This window comes from Nuphar pumila, chromosome 16, assembly GCF_984573655.1.
Source record: "Nuphar pumila chromosome 16, dmNupPumi1.hap1.1, whole genome shotgun sequence".
In the NCBI taxonomy this organism is placed as follows: domain Eukaryota; kingdom Viridiplantae; phylum Streptophyta; class Magnoliopsida; order Nymphaeales; family Nymphaeaceae; genus Nuphar; species Nuphar pumila.
Genome location: NC_143264.1, coordinates 59,350,420 through 59,369,792, shown reverse-complemented (window position 1 = coordinate 59,369,792; position 19,373 = coordinate 59,350,420).

The following is a 19,373-nucleotide window of genomic DNA, read 5'->3' as shown; positions in this document are numbered from 1 at the left end:
ACATGTAATGTTTGATTAGAGTTTTTCTTGGTAATATAACGTCCCTATAGGTCTCTCATGGTTTTATTTGATTAGAGTTTTTCTTTGATTTTCTTTAATTACAGCTTTGAATCAAATTTTTATAATTAAGGCTTTTTATAATTAATTTGATTAAGGTTTTTCTTGTATTTGACTAGGGTTGTTTTTTATTTTCTTTGATTATGGTTTGAATTTATTTTCTTGTATTTTGAGGTTTTATGATTTATTTGTGATTTTTACATTTGTATATAAAAACTATGAATTCTTATTTTTTCTCAAATTACTTAAAATTTAAACATTTTTTGGTACTTGAATCCAATTTGAGATCCATATTCGAGGTTAAAATATATAATTTTTTGATGAACTTTCATGATTAGATCTAATATGACATTGATTAAAGCATTTATATAAAAAAATATCAATTATTATTTTTCTCAAATTACTCAAATTTTAAAAAAAATGATATTTAGATCCAATATGAGATCCATATCTGAAGTTAAAATCCACAATAAACATGTTAAAATACTCATATGGTTGGGTGGATCTAGTCGTACAATCCAAAATGAAGTTATTCGACTCATTATCCATGTGTGTCCATGTTGTCCATCCAATGGATCTAACAAACGTTGGACTTTGGAACACAACTTTTATGTATGATAGAAACAAACGCAAATTTTGTTGGTCATCAATGCTTTTCTTAGGTCTTTAAAAAGTAGTAAGATAAGATTGTCATTAACCAATGAAAAATTTAGTTAATAACTACTTACCTTAGTTTATTTATATTAAGAATAAACAAAAAAATCTCAAGAGGTTAAGCAAGAAGGCAATCCTAAATACGGAAAGCCGAGCCAAGTCGACTAAATCGCTGATACTGAGGTAGGGATGGTGCAGTGGACCGGGGCGGGGGCGGGGGCGGGGGACAAGGTTACCACCCCCACCCCGTTTCAAAATCTGAACCTCCATCCCTGCACGGGATGGATTTTAACCTCCATCCCCAGTTCAAACGGGGGCGAGGAGGGGCGGGGCCCATTTCCCTTTAGTCTATAGTCATCCCTTAAAGGATTGGGGACGGGGTGGGGCGGGGCGGAGCTAGGGAGAAATTGGGATGGGGACGGGGACGGAGTGGGCTGGGGAAAAGCGCACAGGGATAGATTTTAAACTTCATCCCCACCTCTATCCCCGTTTCATGCCCTTCATCCCCGGTTCAAACGGGACGAGGCAGGGCCCGTTGTCCCCCGGTCTACTGCCATCCCTATACTGAGGGTGCTTTTCCAGTCCTTGGAAAAAAAGTGATGTCACCACAATGAAGATGCTAAAGTTGACTTGGGCTTATCAAAGAACTGTAGGCCAAGCGTAAGCCACGATTAAGAATTCAAAGAAGGCGAAAAAATCAACAAAATAACCCACAGAAATAATATAATACCAGGCTGATGACATTAATTATGAGTTACCAAGTCCTTTTAACTAATAAAATACTCATCATCATCATAATAAGAAAGAGTGAGGTTTGAGTCAATGCGTGAAAGATAATACAGCATACCTTTATAAACAAAAAAATTGTTCTGTAAATTTCCATTACCATAATTTGAAAGCACAATATGGACATATCTCCATAAGAGAAACTCGATGGATGAGTTTGCATCATCTCAAACATGAGGTGCATGACAAAGTTAATGAATTCTGCTGTAAATGATGGCCCAGAGATGCAACCTGTTTGGCAATAGAGCACAAGCCAGTAGAATTGATACAGCAGGATTTTGTGCTAAATATATATATTTTGAGTGTAATATATAAAAGATATATATTAACATGAAATGTTTCTATACGAGCTAGAATTTGGGACTAGAGATCCATGAATTTGGCTCTCATATATATATATATATATATATATATATATATATATATATATATATATATATATATATATATATATATATATATATATATATATATATATATATATATATATATATAGAGAGAGAGAGAGAGAGAGAGAGAGAGAGAGGGGGGGGAATGAAAACCTATCCAATAAAAAACCTCCCAAACCTACTCAATAAAAAACATTTATCATATTTTTGGTATTTTTTTGAAATTCTGACCTTATAGATGTGATCTATGTGTTTGTTTTTATAGGAATCAGTTATTGGAGCATTTGATTATGATGCATGGATATGTTTTTATAAATCAACGGTCTACAATTTCATAAATTTATGAGTCTTTAAATATCATTTTTTCATCAAAAATGCATGATGTAAGTATCGATTTCTAGTAAATCAATCATGCTGAACACATCTGTAAGGTAAGAATTTTGAAAAAAACACTGAAAATTCATAAATATTTCTTATTGGATAGGTTTGGGAGGTTTTCTATTGGATAGGTTTTCATTTTAATACTGAAACACTAACCAAGTCTATTTTTGATGCACGAACCCCATTTTCACAAACGGGGTGAGACCCTTTGATGGCACTGGAACAGACACCCAAGTCAAACGACTTCATTTTATTATTTCTTTTTTGCAATGAGCAAACCAAGGTAGAACGTGCCTGGGTGTACAAGGATCAGATTAATTGGTTGACTTCATCAGGATCCAACACATTCGTTTTGAGTTTGCATCTTTTAGATTTATATAGTTGGTGAATCAGTGCTCAGATCCAAATCAGGTCCGATCCAATAGCATTTCAGTCCAGATTGGAATCTACTTGGACAGGTTTATTTCTGATCTGGATTTGGTGTCTTTAGCATTTAAATTCAGATTTGTCTCAACCATGATCAGGCCCATAATATAACCATTTGCGACCCTATGAAACCAGGAAAGTGTGGAGAAAAAAGGGAAAAGCTTTGGGAATCTACGAGGGGCTGAGATGGATCCACTTGATTTGTCTCTAATCCAATTGGGCCTCAACCTGGTTCAACAAAGACTGACTTGTTCATTCACCTAAACCGCATGGATCCTATCTTGGTTAAACCAATTTGGATCTGGATCAAGCCAACCTAGGTCAACTCTAACTGACAAGCACTTGTACCAACTTGGATTCATAAATTCAACCCACCAACCCTTAAACACATAAGAAATAAATAAGCATCATCCTATTTGAAAAAAAAAATAACTGACCATCCCTTGCTGTTTCAACTTCAACTTTAAGCCATTTCCTTTTCCTCAACTGTTTTTCTAGCTTTCTCAGTAGAAAAAAGAATAAGAAAAAGAAAAAAAAAACTTTTTTTTTTTTGGACAATCCAAGGGAACCGCTACACAACTACGAGAAACTTTTTTTCCTTCACTTATCCTATTATTTCAGTCCATCCTTGTCAATGTCCATCTTATTACTGCTATACTTCCAGTGCTACATGGTCAATTATCATCCAAAACTATTAGCTGCTGCACAAACAATTATAGGATATGACTTCCAAAGGAACCCTAGGGTCCGGGACCCTTTCCCCAGCCCTATGGAGTAGCAGGAAAAATATTATTTTATGCAACTCAAGAATGAAGAATTTATTGGAGCAACCAATTAGTCATGCCATTTGCACAATCCTGAGTTGGTCATATGCTCACAGCGAGCAGAAGGTACATAAACGAGCACAGGAAAATAAATAAAAATAGGAGATCAATTACACATTATAAACGATTTACCGTGGTTCGGATCTTAATGATCTTATGGCCACGACCCTTCACCTTAACATTTTTCTCTCTTGGTGAGGGTTAAACTTCATTAACACATATTTTACAAGAGAAAGGTGGCGAGAATGGCCTACAAGATTATTTTTTTTTGTTACATAGGACGGTTTCTCATGTGAGGAGTCTTTGGTGTGCAGGAGATGGTGTATTATTTTTGAAATGTATTTTAAAGATATATTTTGATGAAAATAATTTGTGAAAGTTAGCCACTAAATAATAAAAAATCAACTCACTAGTAGTGAGAACCAGGTCGAACGGTTTTTGATAAACTTCTTATTCCAATCAATGCAATTTTTTATTGCCTTAAAAGAAAAATTAAAAGTAATTAAATGCGGCCAAAAGGTCTTAATTAACTAGAAATTAAAAAACAAAAAAAAATAAAAATTGAAGCTTTCGCCTTTCGCTTTTGAAATCTAAATCATCTTTAACTCAGCACACTCCAATCAGCAAATGATGCACACCTATAAAAGAAGTAAACAAAAGCACAAAAAATGTGAAATCTACACTAATGGGGTTAGCAAACAAAATTACACTTTTGTCATTCACATTCTAGAATTTTTTATCAAAATAGGTTTCTGCATTTTAGCAAAACAGGATATCAATTGGATTCGAATCCTTCTAAAAATTTACAGAGATATTTCTAATAGATGTAGGAAGAGAATTCAATTTACGAAATTAAAAATTATGTGTGAAATTTCAGTTACAACTAAATGAACAACTAAAAAAACAAAAAATCTATTGTCAACTATCTGATAGCTTCACGTATTTGGCATTGGAAACATAGCCAACAAGATCGAAACTAAATAAAAAATTTACAGTAGAAAGTAGACTTGTTCAGTGATTCAATCCCATTTAAAAATAACACGAAATTGCAGAACAGAAATTCTGAGATTTCTAGACAGGTCACCGGAAAAGTCCATGACAGGCCATGAAACGAACTCCGATCTTGCTGAAAATATCTAGAATGAAAATAGACTTAAGCAAGAATTAGATCTAATTTACGGATCTCAATTTAAATTTCAAAAACTCAATTTATGCTAAAAATAAAATGAAGTAGAAAAATTAGAAAAACAGAATTCTAGAATTAATGAATTTCACACTTTGATTCATTGAATTGGATCAAAGAATGAGTAATTCAAAATTCATGGAATGAAATCTAAATTCTAAATCAACTAATTACAAAAATGAGAATCAATTACAAAAATGAGATATGCAATTTGTAGAGTGATTTGATCATGTCTACAATTGGATATAGGCCAATTGAGAATAGATCATCATTCTCTTTTTGAATTCTTGCAAAGAAGGAAAAGAAAGATCAGATCAAACATAAATCAATTGAATTTGATTCAATCTAATTTGATCTAAAATAAAAAAATACTACTGAAATTCAAATCAACAACTAGATCTAATGAAAAGATTGATCAGATGATTGAAATTGGATTTGCGCCAATTCCAAAATTTGATTTAGCTTCTTCTTTTTGTGCTTTTCTTGATTAGGAATTGAAAATTAAAAAATAACTAATGCAAGAACAAAAAATTGCTGCAATTACAGCAATTAAATCAACACATTAAGATCTAAGAAAAAATGAAAATGAAATTGGAAAAAACACACAATTCTATGCAGGTAATAGAGAAGAAAGAGAAGAGATGACTGAATTGAGCATCCGACAATTTAGTTGAGAAAATAATGATCCTCACCTTCTTGTTGATATTCCAACACCTTTCGACTTAGCTCTCCATGCTGATCTTTAATGGGGAAAGGAAAGAAGAAGAAGAAGAAGATTGAAATTGAGAGAGAGAGAAGCATATAAAATAGAAAAGATGGGAAAAGGAGGAAAATTTTATAAATCAAGTTTCATTATTTTACAATATTTCAAAATACACCTATTCTCTTAAAAATGAATTTTCAAGCTGCCGCCATTTTAAAAGGGTTTTTTTTAGAAACTTTAAAAGTGGATTTGGATTGATGCATTTGTTGAACACATTAACATTGGATCCAAGATCCAATTAATGTATTTTTTACTGGATCAAGATCTGAATTGTCTTGGGATTCGCTCTAAAACCATAAAATGGCTATAATTTTTTCGTTTTAACTCTGAATCGCATAAAATTCAAATTGTAGTTCTGTGATACCTGAAACATCATAAACATGGAATGTAAACCAACAAAAGATATATAAATACATGATTTGAGTGTTGATTATGAATGCATTATCAAATTTCCCTAAGCTTATTGTTGGTTAGTCCTCGAGCAAACACTACTCTCAGATTAAAATAAAATGAAAGCTCCATTATAAAGAATGTAAAAAACTAAAGTAAAATGCCTAAATTACTTTCGTAGAAATCACAGTTGCATTTAGCATATACAACAAGCCCTTTAAACCCCTGAGTTACCTCAGCGGACGAGTAAGGTCTCTTGAAGGTTTTTAGTGATGATACCCACAAACAACTTCATCATGTATAATTTTTTAAAATTATCAGGCAAGTAAAAGCTATTTTTAACAAATATATATCAGGTATTGACATTCTTTTTCATTTATTTGAATCATCCATGCCTCCATAGTAGAATTTTTTTCTATCTCTTTAGACTTTTAGATTATGTATGTTTTATTTTTAGAAAAAAATTGTTTACTCATGTCATCCTTTATTTATCATTACACAAAATGTTTTTACATTGTTTTGTAAAAAAAATTCAAAGAAATATTTTTCTTTTCTTTAAGCTTTTTTTTTTCATTGATCACTATGTCAATTTTTAGATTTCATGACCCATGTAACGAGCTTTAGGTCAGTGACTCCCAAACTAGACATCCTTAGGGCACTAGACACAGAGTATTCCTCAGACTTAATCACTCGAGTCACTACATCTTGAATTTTCATAGTTGCATATAGTTTTTTCTCTCTGTTTTTAGTAATGCCTCTACTAACCGAACTTTATAATGGATCCTTGTAGCAAGATTTAGGTTGGTGGCTCTCAAACCAGATAGCTTTAGGGCATCATGTGTATAACACCTCTCGGGCTTAATTACTCGAATCCAAAAGGCCTCATGTGACAATTGCATAGAGAGTTTTGATATTCCTAACTGCCCTATTTGCTTGAGTACAAACACTTCAACTCGTGTCTAGTCCCAATGATTAAAAATTCAATCACATATGTGCAAGCACTTCAACTTATGCCTGAACATTGCTTTTAAATGTGCTACAACTAGAAGTGTCAAAATACTATTTGTACTTTCTTTTTCTTTTTCTTTTTCTTTTTCTTTTTCTTTTTCTTTTTCTTTCTTTGCTGACATTACTTATTTTCAAAAAATTCAATGCATTTATATTCATATAAATCATAATAGACTTTAACAGTTATAAACAAATATTTTCTTCAAATGCCACATAAGTAATCTTTTCATCTAAAATGATTTTGGAAAAAAATTTACATGGGGCTTAAAATTCCTCTCAAAATGTCAAAGATATGCAACAACCATCATATATTGTTAAATTTTTACTTTAAAATGCCCAAATTTTTTGAGTTTTCAAAAAAATTTACATGGAAAAAAAAATTTAGGTATATCATACCCTCGTTCATGCTTGAATGTCATTGTCCTTGGTGACACTCTCCCATGCTTGAATGAAACTATATAGATGCATGAATGCATATAAAGAACATAGGAGAGTGAGAGATGAAAAGGTACACCTGAATATAAATGTTAGAGCTCCTTTGATAAGATGTATCTAGGTGTGCAGCTCCAGACTGCTCTATTTCTGTAACTGATTATGACGTGTATGCATGATCTATCATTTATGCTCAAGAAGAAAGAAAGAAACAAATAAGCAAAAAAGTTACTAAAATTACAACACTAAGATGGGTTGCCTCCCAACAAGGGCTAAGTTTTAGGTCTTTAGTCAGACTTCAGATAGTGCTAACCCTCGTACTCTATAAGGTAGATGGACTCAATGTCCTGTCCTTCACTAATATCTGAAATGTAGGGCTTCAGCCTTTGCCTATTTACTTTGAAAATCTCTCCCATTTTGGGATCTACTAATGTGGCCGCACCACGGGGAAAATTTGTGTGGACCACAAATAGACCATCCCATCAAGACTTAAGCTTGCCTGAAAAAAGTTTCGACCTAGCATTGAATAACCAAACTTTTGTTCTGGCACGAAATCCTTCCTAAGATTATGCTTGTCATGGAAGCTTTGGTTTGTGCTTTATAAATTTTGGCACTATCATATGCCTCATTGTGCAGCTCTTCCAGCTCACTCAACTGTAACATGTGTTCCTTACCAACCTGGGATAAATCAAAATTGAATGCTTTGATGGCCCAGTAGGCTCTATATTAACTCAACGGGAAGGTGGCATGCTTTCCCAAAAACTAATCGATATAGTAACATGCCAATGGGGGTCGTGTAAGCGAACTTATATGCACATAAGGTGTCATTTAAGCATTGAGACTAGTCCTTACTCTTCAAATTCAGGCATCTGCCTAGATTTTCCAGATCTCAACATTTGGTATGGTCTTGACTCTTTCATGGGTGCCAATATAGCAGACTTGTTTTGCCAAATGGCTTCCATGACAAATGAAGAAATTGCTCAGATTCATCCTACTTGTAATCGTGTCTGGAGTCTATTTTGTCTTGTATTAGAGTTTGTAAAGAAAGTTTGAGTTAATAGATATTGTAAGAACACTATCGAAATATTCATTTTTTATTATTATTTGCCAAAGCTTTTTTGGATTCATTTAAAACCCCACAACAGAAATGATGTAATGCCCATAAATTTTTAAAGAATTTTCTTAAATTTTTGCATTTTTCTTTATTGAATGTTAAATAAAAAATTTAAAATTTTGGTAGGCACTCTTTATAGGGTTTGTAGGATTTAAAACAAATTTTAAGTATGAAGAAAATATTTATGCATGCTCAGGGGTCTCATTAATCTTATTAAGTTTCAAATTTTTTAAAAATTATTTCTAAAGAATTTGAATTAACCTTTTAAGAGATATTTAAAATGAATCATTTAAATAAGTGAAAGTTCAAAAATTTATGGATGAAAAATCTTTTCACTTTTAAGGTTAATGACATTTCATGTAATTTTATATTTGAAATTGTAAAGGATTTGAATTTGCATTTAGTTTGAATTAATTAAGAATTTTATTTAGTAGAATGAAACTCAAGAATTGATTAAATTATATAATCTAGCACGAATCCATAGGTGGGCCTTCCCATCCTATGTGAATAGTAAAAAATGCATGTTTCATTAAAAATATAAAAAAGTATTAAAAAATATTATTACAAAATTATTAAAATAATGTCCTGCATATCATTATCCATGTTTGAGCGTGTGTACTCAAAATAATGCCATGCATATCATTATCCATGTCTGAGTGTGTCTACTCGTGTCATTGTGATATAACTAGGGCTTTCAATGAGTCAGGTTTGTTTCGGGCACCCGATCTGACACAAACCCGAATTTTCGGGTATGGGCATTCAAAATGCCAACTTGAATAATATTCGGATCGACCTGAACCTGACTCCAGCAATATTTTGGCTGGGTTTGGGTTATGATTTTTGCAAGGTACTTGACTCGACCCGACTTTTTTTGCTAGGTACCCGACTCAACCAGAGTATTTTATATACATTTTTAATAAAAAAATTCTGAAATTATTCGGGTCTAGGTTTGCAATTCCGTTTTCATGACCCGGCAAAAACCGTTCTTGAACCCGATCATTAATTATATGGGTGGGTCCAGGTCGACCCTGACCTAACCCGACCCGTTGACAGTCCTATACATAGCATGCATTCATATGACAAGGTATTAGAAAATCAAGATAAACGAGTCAGGTTAGGTTTGGTTTCAGGTTTAAATTTGATTTGGATCTCACAAAATGATCCAGTTTTAATTATATTATGAGGTCATGTAATACTGAATTTGCTGTAAAACAGGCAAACTCTGCAGTTTTTCAAGTGAAGAAGAAAGACAGATTATGTTAGAGCCAATCCGAACCTAAAATCTGATTGTATTTGATCATCTGAATTTGACCTGGATCTAAGTGGATCCAACTAAATTTGTTTTATAATAACCTAGACTCTCTCTCTCTCTCTCTCTCTCTCTCTCTCTCTCTCTCTCTCTCTCTCTCTCTCTCTCTCTATATATATATATATATATATATATATATATATATATATATATATATAGTACGACCACCTGTTTGCATTTTGAAGAGGAAGGGTCAGGCTGTCCATGATTTGTTTTAGATGTTTAAAGAAGAATTGAATTCCTTGGCTTTTATTAGAAAATGTGATTCTCAGGGATTAAGTGCAGTAAGATTCCAATGCAACATGCATTAAAATCCAAACAGACAAAAAAAATAGGAAAATGGATCCCAATTCCCTGCATCCAAGGTCATTTTTGTTAAATTACTCAAAGAATAGAATCAATGTGATGTACGTACTTATGTATGACTAGTTATGATGGTATTTGGTCAGGTCAGCATGACGTACGAATGATCTTTTCTTTTTCTTTTTTTTAATGTGTTTTTTCACTTTTTTTCATATAAATCAAAACACTATAAAAGAAGATAAGTTTATGGTATTTTCCTTTTTGACAAGCATCACAAACTTTAGAGTCAATATGATTAATAAAAGGCAAACTAAACTTAGAAATCACATGATGAACGATTCTCAATGTCAGGTGGTCCAACCGACGACGCCATTATGAGGTAGTTATTCACTCTCTGACATAGGCTGCTTTATTGAGACTGAGTTGAATGTGGTATAGTCCATTCTTGGTCGTTCCTCAAAGTATTTCTTTTTTCATTACTGAATCCTTAACATAACAATGAGATGGGTGAAACTAAAAAATAACATTATTATCTTGAATGAATCGTTGAACAGATAGAAATTGCTTTTTAATTTAAGGAACATGTAATATATCTCATAAAACAAATTTAATACCATTATTAAAGAAATTAGAATCACCAATATGAGAGATAGGCAAACATGTCCCAATACTGATTTTAACAATGTCACTGCCTTGATAGTCAGAGTTGACTGATAAAGAGTTCAAGTTTGGCATCATATGGTGAGAGGCACTTGAATTCAAAAACCAACCTTTAATTGAACAATTAGAGACATATACATGATATGTCATGGGCGAGGACTCAAATATAAGCTCTCTCTGAAGAAGCCGACACTAACGGATTGTATGATTTGGTTTTTTGCAATACTAATTGGTAGCACCTAGAGTGTTTTGTGAGCTATTGAACTATCTCCTTTGGCGCCCATGACCGCGACCCCTAAATCAACCTTCTTGTTGAAAGTTTCTACCACATCCTCGGCTAGAGTTATTATTGTTGAACCTCTAGTTAAAGTTCGCTTCTGGAGCAACATCATGACTGGATGTGATGGAGTCGGCTATATGAACTTCCTCTGAAAGAAGTAGGTTGCAAAGCGGGCTTATGAAGGTGGGGTCAGAACGTGTAGATATGGAGACTCTGAAGGGCACATACTCATGGAAAAGAGCTCGTAAAATAAAAAAAAAAACAAGGTCTTCGTGTAGGACAAGTTTGTCTACCATGATCAACTGGTGGGTGATAATTTTTGCTTTTTGGAAAAGCTCATCAATACTTTTCTCTCCTTTTTTTAGTGTATGCAATTGATCTTTTAATTACCAATGGGGGGCTCCACTTGTTTGGTAAGAGTTGTTAGTGCACGTCACCATGTGTGGGGACATTGCAAGATCAAAACCCAATGGTATGTTGTGTAACTGGTGGGGGTCGGCCTAACCTCAGCATGCCTTTCAAAAAAAAAACAATTGATTTTTTAATTACAACATGGGAGATCGATAGTGGGCAGCATAGGTTTCTTTTAAGGCTTTTCAGACTTCATATGAGGTTTTCAAACCAATGATTTGTGTATTAACAAGTTTAGATAGAGAGGAGATAAGCCAACTAAGAAGTAGCTGGTCTTGATGTTGTTAATGAACTTAGGGTTGAGTGTTTGCTTTTCATCTTGCATGATGAATTTGGCTCGGCATGGTTTTAACCCATCAATGAATCCATGCAGATCATACGAGATTAATAGTTGAATAAATTAAGATAGTTGTTTGTAGACAACTTTGTACTAAAAAAATATTGTAATGTAGTTGGAGCAGGGAAAATAGAACTTATCTATGAGGTTGAGCATGATGTTGTCGGTGAAGACATGACGCCCAGGGCTTGCTCATAAAAAAATAAATAAAATAGGAGATCAATTACACTTTTTGCACATGATTTAACATGGTTCGGATCTTAATGATCCTACATCCATGACCCTTCACATTAACGTTTTCTTCTCTTTGTGAGGGTTAAGCTCCATTAACATATATACAATAAAAGAGGAAGTGGTGAGAATACATGACCTACAAGAGTTCATGGTTTGGAGGGGTCTCATTGGGACCTGAACATTTGGATGGTATCTCATGTGAGGAGTCTTTGGTATGTGGGAGACTCACAGTACAATCTTGAGTTGATTTGTCTTTCTTGGACTCCTTGATGAATAAGGCTTCTTGATTCATGTGAACTTCTTGAGTCTTCTTGAACCTTCTTGGTGTCAAGTTCTGACTTGGTTATTGGATCCGGGTGTGGTATTCTAATAGTACATTCGTAGCTTGATGTCATAAAATTTATCAACTCATTAAGCAATAGACTTTTCAAAGAATAAATCCTATATATATATATATATTATGAAGTGATAGAGAGTCTTCAAGAATTGCCTCTTTAACAAAAAACTAATAGGGTAAATATTTGGTACTAATGAAGGTACGAAACTATTGAGTAGAAATATAACTTCCCAAATTTATATTGAGAAATTTTAGAGATTTTTTTTTTTAAATCAGTGAAAGTGATATACAAGTTATATGCAAACCTGAATAAACTTGAGCGAGTTACAATCAAACCACAATACGCACACCCGCATGATTAAAATATAGGTTTAACCAAAACCATTTATTTAAATTTAAAATATTCAATCGTTAATGAAATTGGAGTCTAAAATATTTCAAATGCCCTAAAAGCCAAAAAATCATGAGCCGTAGCTTCAGGAATAGAGCTATAACAACCATCTTGGCACCACCACATGTATACTGCATCATCAGCTTACTTATTGCCTAAAAATTGGTAAAAGTATGGGGTCAAACCGTACCCCAGTAGGTAACACTCTACCATATAAAGAATGAAAGAAAATTCACGAACATAAAGCATGCATTTAGTATATTAACAAGCATATATCATGGATCTTGAATATATTCAAACACATATGAGCACACAGGTAAATATACAACACTAACTTACTCCTTAACATTGTACTTGAATTCAAACTTGTAAGTGATCAAGATCTTGTACCCTTACATACATTCATTTCATGCACTTTAATATGAAACATGTTAACCTTACCTTTAATGCATTGTTTCTCTTTTTTTGCCTTGAAGGGGTACACTCACAAGAGCTTCAGATTTGATTCAACTAATCCAATGTTATGTTTATTATGCTATGTATTTTATTATTCTCAAAGACTTAGAAGAATCTGCAAACATACACTAAATCGGTCGAAACTGAGAGACACTCCAGTTATCTAGGAAATTGATTTCTACTCTGCAGAGTCATGGAGCTACCTACTTAGGCCTCATGAGGTAGTCTTGGTTCTCTACGCCAAGGATAAAGAACTGAAAAATGCCTCGCTCTTCAAAATAATCATTTATTTTCTCGATTGTATATATACCACCTACCCTCTCTAAGGTAGACAATGGTTTGAATAGGTTACTTAATGTTGCTTAATTAAACTCATCAGTCAACTCAAGTGCCTCAGCACCCAAGGCTCTCTAGCCCAAGCTTCCACTCAAGATGTTCTTTCAACCAACTTAAGATAAACCTCAACCCGTTCAAAGCCAGGCTCTCAGAAACTTATCCTCGCTCTGAGTACTCTTGAGCCCTAACTTGCGGTAACATACTTCCCTCGAAAGTACTGTAACGACCCCAACTCATACCCCTTAAAAGTACATAATTTTATTTTTTTTACAAAAAATATAAAAACAATCCTAGAGATCTGGAGCCTTACAGTTAAACACAACCACCACCACAAGGGATCTTATGCTCATCTTTCATACCAAACCAAATCAAACCAACTTTATTTATTCAAATGTAAAGAGTCTGAGACATAAGTAAATGAAAGTGTAGGAAGCAAAAAGAAAGAGTCACACCATCCAAAGAATTTGTCATGTAGTTGTGTAGTTCCCTCGTAACTCTTCTCAAAAGCAAGTCCTCTCCACTAGGCATCTGAGGCTGCAAAAAATACAAAAAAGTAGGGTGTCAAAATCCAAAGAATCTTGCGTACGAATCTCTCTAATGAATCAAACAAGTAAAAAGAACATAAATAAGATTCATGTAATATTTTAATGGAACATAAATATAACACATTCATAATTCAACTAATCATTCATGTAATAGGAGACAATTATTAAGCATGAGGAAATATTTAATAACAAAAAGAATCACATTTTAAACATGAAAGACATTTATCATGTATTAAGAAACAACATCATGCATTCACCAATATATCACAGTTAAGAAAACAAATAAATATGTATGATTTAATGCATAGCAGGAATATAGATGATTTTAGTGCAATGAATGAATAAATTATTATTATCTTTTATCAGAGTTTTTTTTTCATATGTGTGTCCCTATTAAATACACATAATTTAAGTTCCCCTTTTTAATTATCATTGCCCACGGATAATCAAAACGGATAAGAATTTCTGAGGTCAAGTAGGGTCCCTAGGGTAACTTAGCATACAAGTTATATATATATATATATATATATAGAGAGAGAGAACAATGTAGTTGCTTAAATGTTGGCTACTTAAACATACTGACACATGCTTACTGTTGGATCTGAATAGATCTAACGGTCAGACTTAAAACCAAAAAACCCAGGTTTAGAGGGTTTTCTTTTGTCCCTTATTTTTATACAAATTTTTTCTCCAAATGTGAAAGACAAGATGGAAAAGATCGCCTTAGCCATAGAGAGAGCTTTTGTATAAAATCCCAGAGCCTTAGAATATTTGCCCTCACATGCTATGTACTTCCAAAAGAAAGCATTTGTCAAACTGAATATGAAAATGAAAAGAAAGTGTGAGATTGCAGATAATTTGACTACAAAGAAAAAAATTATTAATCTTTGGAACATAAACAAACCCATCCTAGAAGAAATGGGTTTTAACAGAAAATAAAACCAGAAAAACTAAGAAAGTGAAAAGGAATCACGTTAGACTCAGAAATATGATCAAGCGGCAATATAAGATTGTCTCCATATAGTGGACAAGATTTCTATCTATTCTATAAACTTTAACATTCAGAATTTTCAAGGTTTATAAGCTCTAGTGATTTCTCGTGATAGATTTAGTATGGCTTCAACAACATGTGGAATATCATAAAGGGACCAAAGCATGCAAATGATTGGAAAAAAAGAAAAGGAAAAACCTAGCAATCAGCTAAGCACGTTTGTTTCACGTCAAGGGAGAGATCGATTGAGAGGGGGGTCAAGCGAGGATTGCCTCATCGGAAGGAAGATATCGATATTGAGAGAGAGGTAGAGAAAGAAGTGGAGAGAGGGGAAAGGGCACACTAACCGCTATGCAGGACGCACCTTTAGAAAAGAAGAGGACCCAAAAGAAATATTTGAGGAAAATATCAGAGAGAGTGAGAGAGACATAACCTCAGGTGTTGCGACAAAGCACCCTTGTTGCGTGACCACGAACCAACACAACAGAGAGATTAGATCCACAAAAATAGAAAGAGAAAAAAATAGAATATGGAAAAAAAAATAGATCTACAAAAACAAAACAGAAAGAAGAAAATAAAATATGAAAAAAATTAAATCTACAAAAACAAAACATAAAGAAACGAGAGAGGGAGAGAGATCACACGAGAGAGAGAACCTCAGGTGCTATCGTAAAGCACCATTGTCATGGGACCACGAACCACCTCCTACTAGTTTGGTAAGGGAACCAGGGAGGGAGAGGGAAAGGGGGGGACATTTTTGTATAAAAAAAATAAAGGGGAAAAAGCAAACCCTCTAAAGTTGGGTTTTCTGGTTTAAGTCTAGCTGTTGGATCTATTCAGATCCAACGGTTAGCATGTGTAAGTATGTTTAAGTAGCTGACATTTAAGCAGCTACGTTGTTATATATATATATATATATATATATATATATATATATATATATATATATATATATATATATATATATATATATGAGAGAGAGGATATTTCACAGCCACCACCAACAGGGAGGGTGTTGCATGTTCTCCTCCGAAGATGCAGGGTTTGCTACCGTGCGTGTTCAGGGGTCTGAATGAGCGCCACATATATAAGCATGTGGGGATCGTATCCCCATGTGTGTCGGCATCACTTAGCGTTAGAGTCTGGTGCGGTTGCAAAGATTTAAGTACTCTTTCCTGCCATGAAACGACAGTTTAAGAAAAAGACAAAAATGCCTTTCATCCAAAAAAGGGAGGACGATCTTAACTCTTCAAAAAGTTCAAACATTCCATTTTTGCCGTAAGCAGTAAACTTCTATGCTGCCAACGAATCACCCTTTGGCGATGCACCATCTGTTGTAACAGGAGCTCCCTTTAACGATGCATCATTTATCGTCGTCTGCTCCAGTCGAAGCACCCTTTGTTGTCATCTCGAGTCCAGGTTTCTGCCTTGGTTTTTAGCTTATGTTACAACACATTGCCGCCTTCTCGTTCCTGCCTTGTTTTACAAAATATTCTCGGGTTTGTTCCTACCTCGTGGATATAACTATAAATTGATCGACTAGTTCGATCATTGGTGGGCATCTTAGGGGCATTTGTTGACCATCTCTTTTTATAGTCTTTTCTTCTTCATTTTTGTTAGGCAGTATGGAAAAATGCAATGACGTACAACCATTCCAACAAGTGCCATTAAGGCATCGTGAGTACCTTTCCATGTTATCATGTTATCATGTTATTGTTGAAGAATATATGTCATCGTGAGTGCCATTAAGGCATTGTTTTGTTATTGTAGGTGGATGTTGTTTTTTTTATGGTTGGAAAATTAATGATATTTATAAGATGTTGGAACCTGTTGACAACCATTTCAACAAGAATGCTTGTTTACATATGCGAGGAAGGGCCTCTACGCCATCCAGTATCGCCAATTCACTCAGTATATGCAATGTAACGTAAATCACGGTTGTAGTAACATACTACCAATTTGTGAGATATTGTTTTGTTTGTTAATATCAATTTGTAAGCTATTATGTTGATTTTGTGTATCGATTTGTCATATATTATGCGATATGTATATCAATTTGTAAGATATTATGTGTTTTATAGTATCGATTTCTAAGTTATTATGTTGAATTACCATACGATTTGTAATATATTATGCGATATGTATATCGATTTGTAAGATATTGTGTGTTTTCTAGTATCGATTTGTAAGATATTTATAATATAATTTTAAAACATGTGTGTGCGGAAATATATTATTGCGCGCTTGCGGTGGCGATTTGCGTATTCAAATTGCTGCTCATTTAGCTATTTTTATTGAAATGGCTTCACAGCATCGTAGATATAATTAAATTGTTGTCACATGAATTGCTATCGTCAACACATATATATGATAAATTGTTTCTTTTATTGGCATGGTAAATAACAACTAGATGCATAGTATAAGCAAATAACAAATCATTGTTGCTTTTATACTATGATTTATTCAATTGTTTCTTTGATTTGCTTAACTAATCGGTATCCGTTGTTATATACATCTTGAATAAATCGTAGTAAATGTATGTGTTGGCTAACACAAATTGATATTTTGCATATAACAGTGGTGAGCTTATCATCTGGTTGCAGTGAAGATGATGTATCTCAATCATTGAAATGTTATGGAGAAGTGAGCATTTGTATTAATGAAACACCTGAAGAAGTGAACATATGCATTAATGATGCACATGATAAGAAGGGTGCAGGCATTGGATTCACTCTTGACTTGAACGTTCTAGCAGAAGAAATGCAATTCGATAATGAGGTAGACGATCATGACAATACACTTGATAAAGGTGCAGGCACTGGGAATGTACATGATAATACACTTGACTTTGTTCTCGTAAAAGGAATGCAGTTTAATAATGAGGAAGCTGCATATAAATTTTACAATGATTATGCCTTAAAACTTGGCTTCAGTGTTAGAAGGTATTCTTGGTCAGGGTGTCATGGTGAGAAAGACATATGTTTGTTCTAAGGAAGGTTGAAAGAAGTCAAGTGGAAATCCAACAATGAGCAAGCCAGATTCAAGATGTGAATGTCCAGCGAGAATGGTGTTAAGAAGACTTCTAAATGGGAAATATGTAGTTCATACTTTAATCAGTGATCATAACCATGAATTAGCATCTTCATTTATGACTCCTATGGGAAGGTCACATCGTAAAGTAACTGAATCTCATGCTGCAATTGCTGAAATAGCTAATAGCGTCGACATTGCACCAAGGAAGACATACAATTTGTGCACACATATAGTTGGTAGTCGTCAAAATGTATCATACCTATGGATCTAAGAAACCACTTGAGAAGGAAGAGGACAGATAACATGAATAATGAAGAAATATATTCTTTGGTTGATTATTTATAGAAAAAATCAAGCAATGACCCTCGTTTCTTTAGTACAATGCAACTGGATGAAGATGGATATGCTGTGAATATGTTTTGGGCAGATTCATAGTCAAGAGTAGATTATGAATGCTTCAATGATGTACTTATTTTTTATACGACAGTGAAGATTAATACTGAACAGTGGTCATTTGCGTAGTTTGTCGGAGTGAACTATCATTCACAGAGTTGTATATTAGGCGATGCTTTTTTGTATGACCAGACCAAGCAAAGCTTTGCGTGGTTGTTCAGAGTATTTACACTGGCAATGAATGGGAAGCAACTTGAAACTGTACTTACAAATGGTGATCACATAATTGTGGTTGCAATGTCTCATGTATGGCCAGATGCACATCATCGCCTATGTTTGTGGCATATCTTTCAAAATGCAGCAAAGAACATAGAACACATATTTAATCAGAAGACAGGGTTTGACAAAAAATTTACAAGGTGTGTACTTGAGAGCGTAGACGAGGTCACCTTTATGTCTGATTGAGAGGAAATGATTCAGATGTGTGACCTTGAAGACTGTGTGTGGTTACAAAACTTATATACAGATAAAGAGAAGTGGGCATTGGCATATTGAAGATAATACTTTTGTGCAGGCATGATAAGCATACAAAAAGTTGAATCTATGCATGCCACACTAAAGAAAACCTTGTATTCATGTTTAACAATGTTTTGATTCATGGAACAATATGAATTATTTGTGAATGAACTTGAACAAGATGTGAAATGCTTCAATACACGCCCTGTAACTTTGGGCATAAAAATATTGATGTGATCTGCATATCTGTATACACTAACTATATTTGAATGGATTAAGAAAGAGGTTATATAGGTCATGAATTGCAATATAGAAGGACGTATGCAAACTGAGAATATGCATAAATACCATATTGTATGAGAGGGAAAAGGCAAGAAGTGAATGTTACGTACAATGTTGACAACAGAACAGTTGAATGTACGTGCAAAATGTAT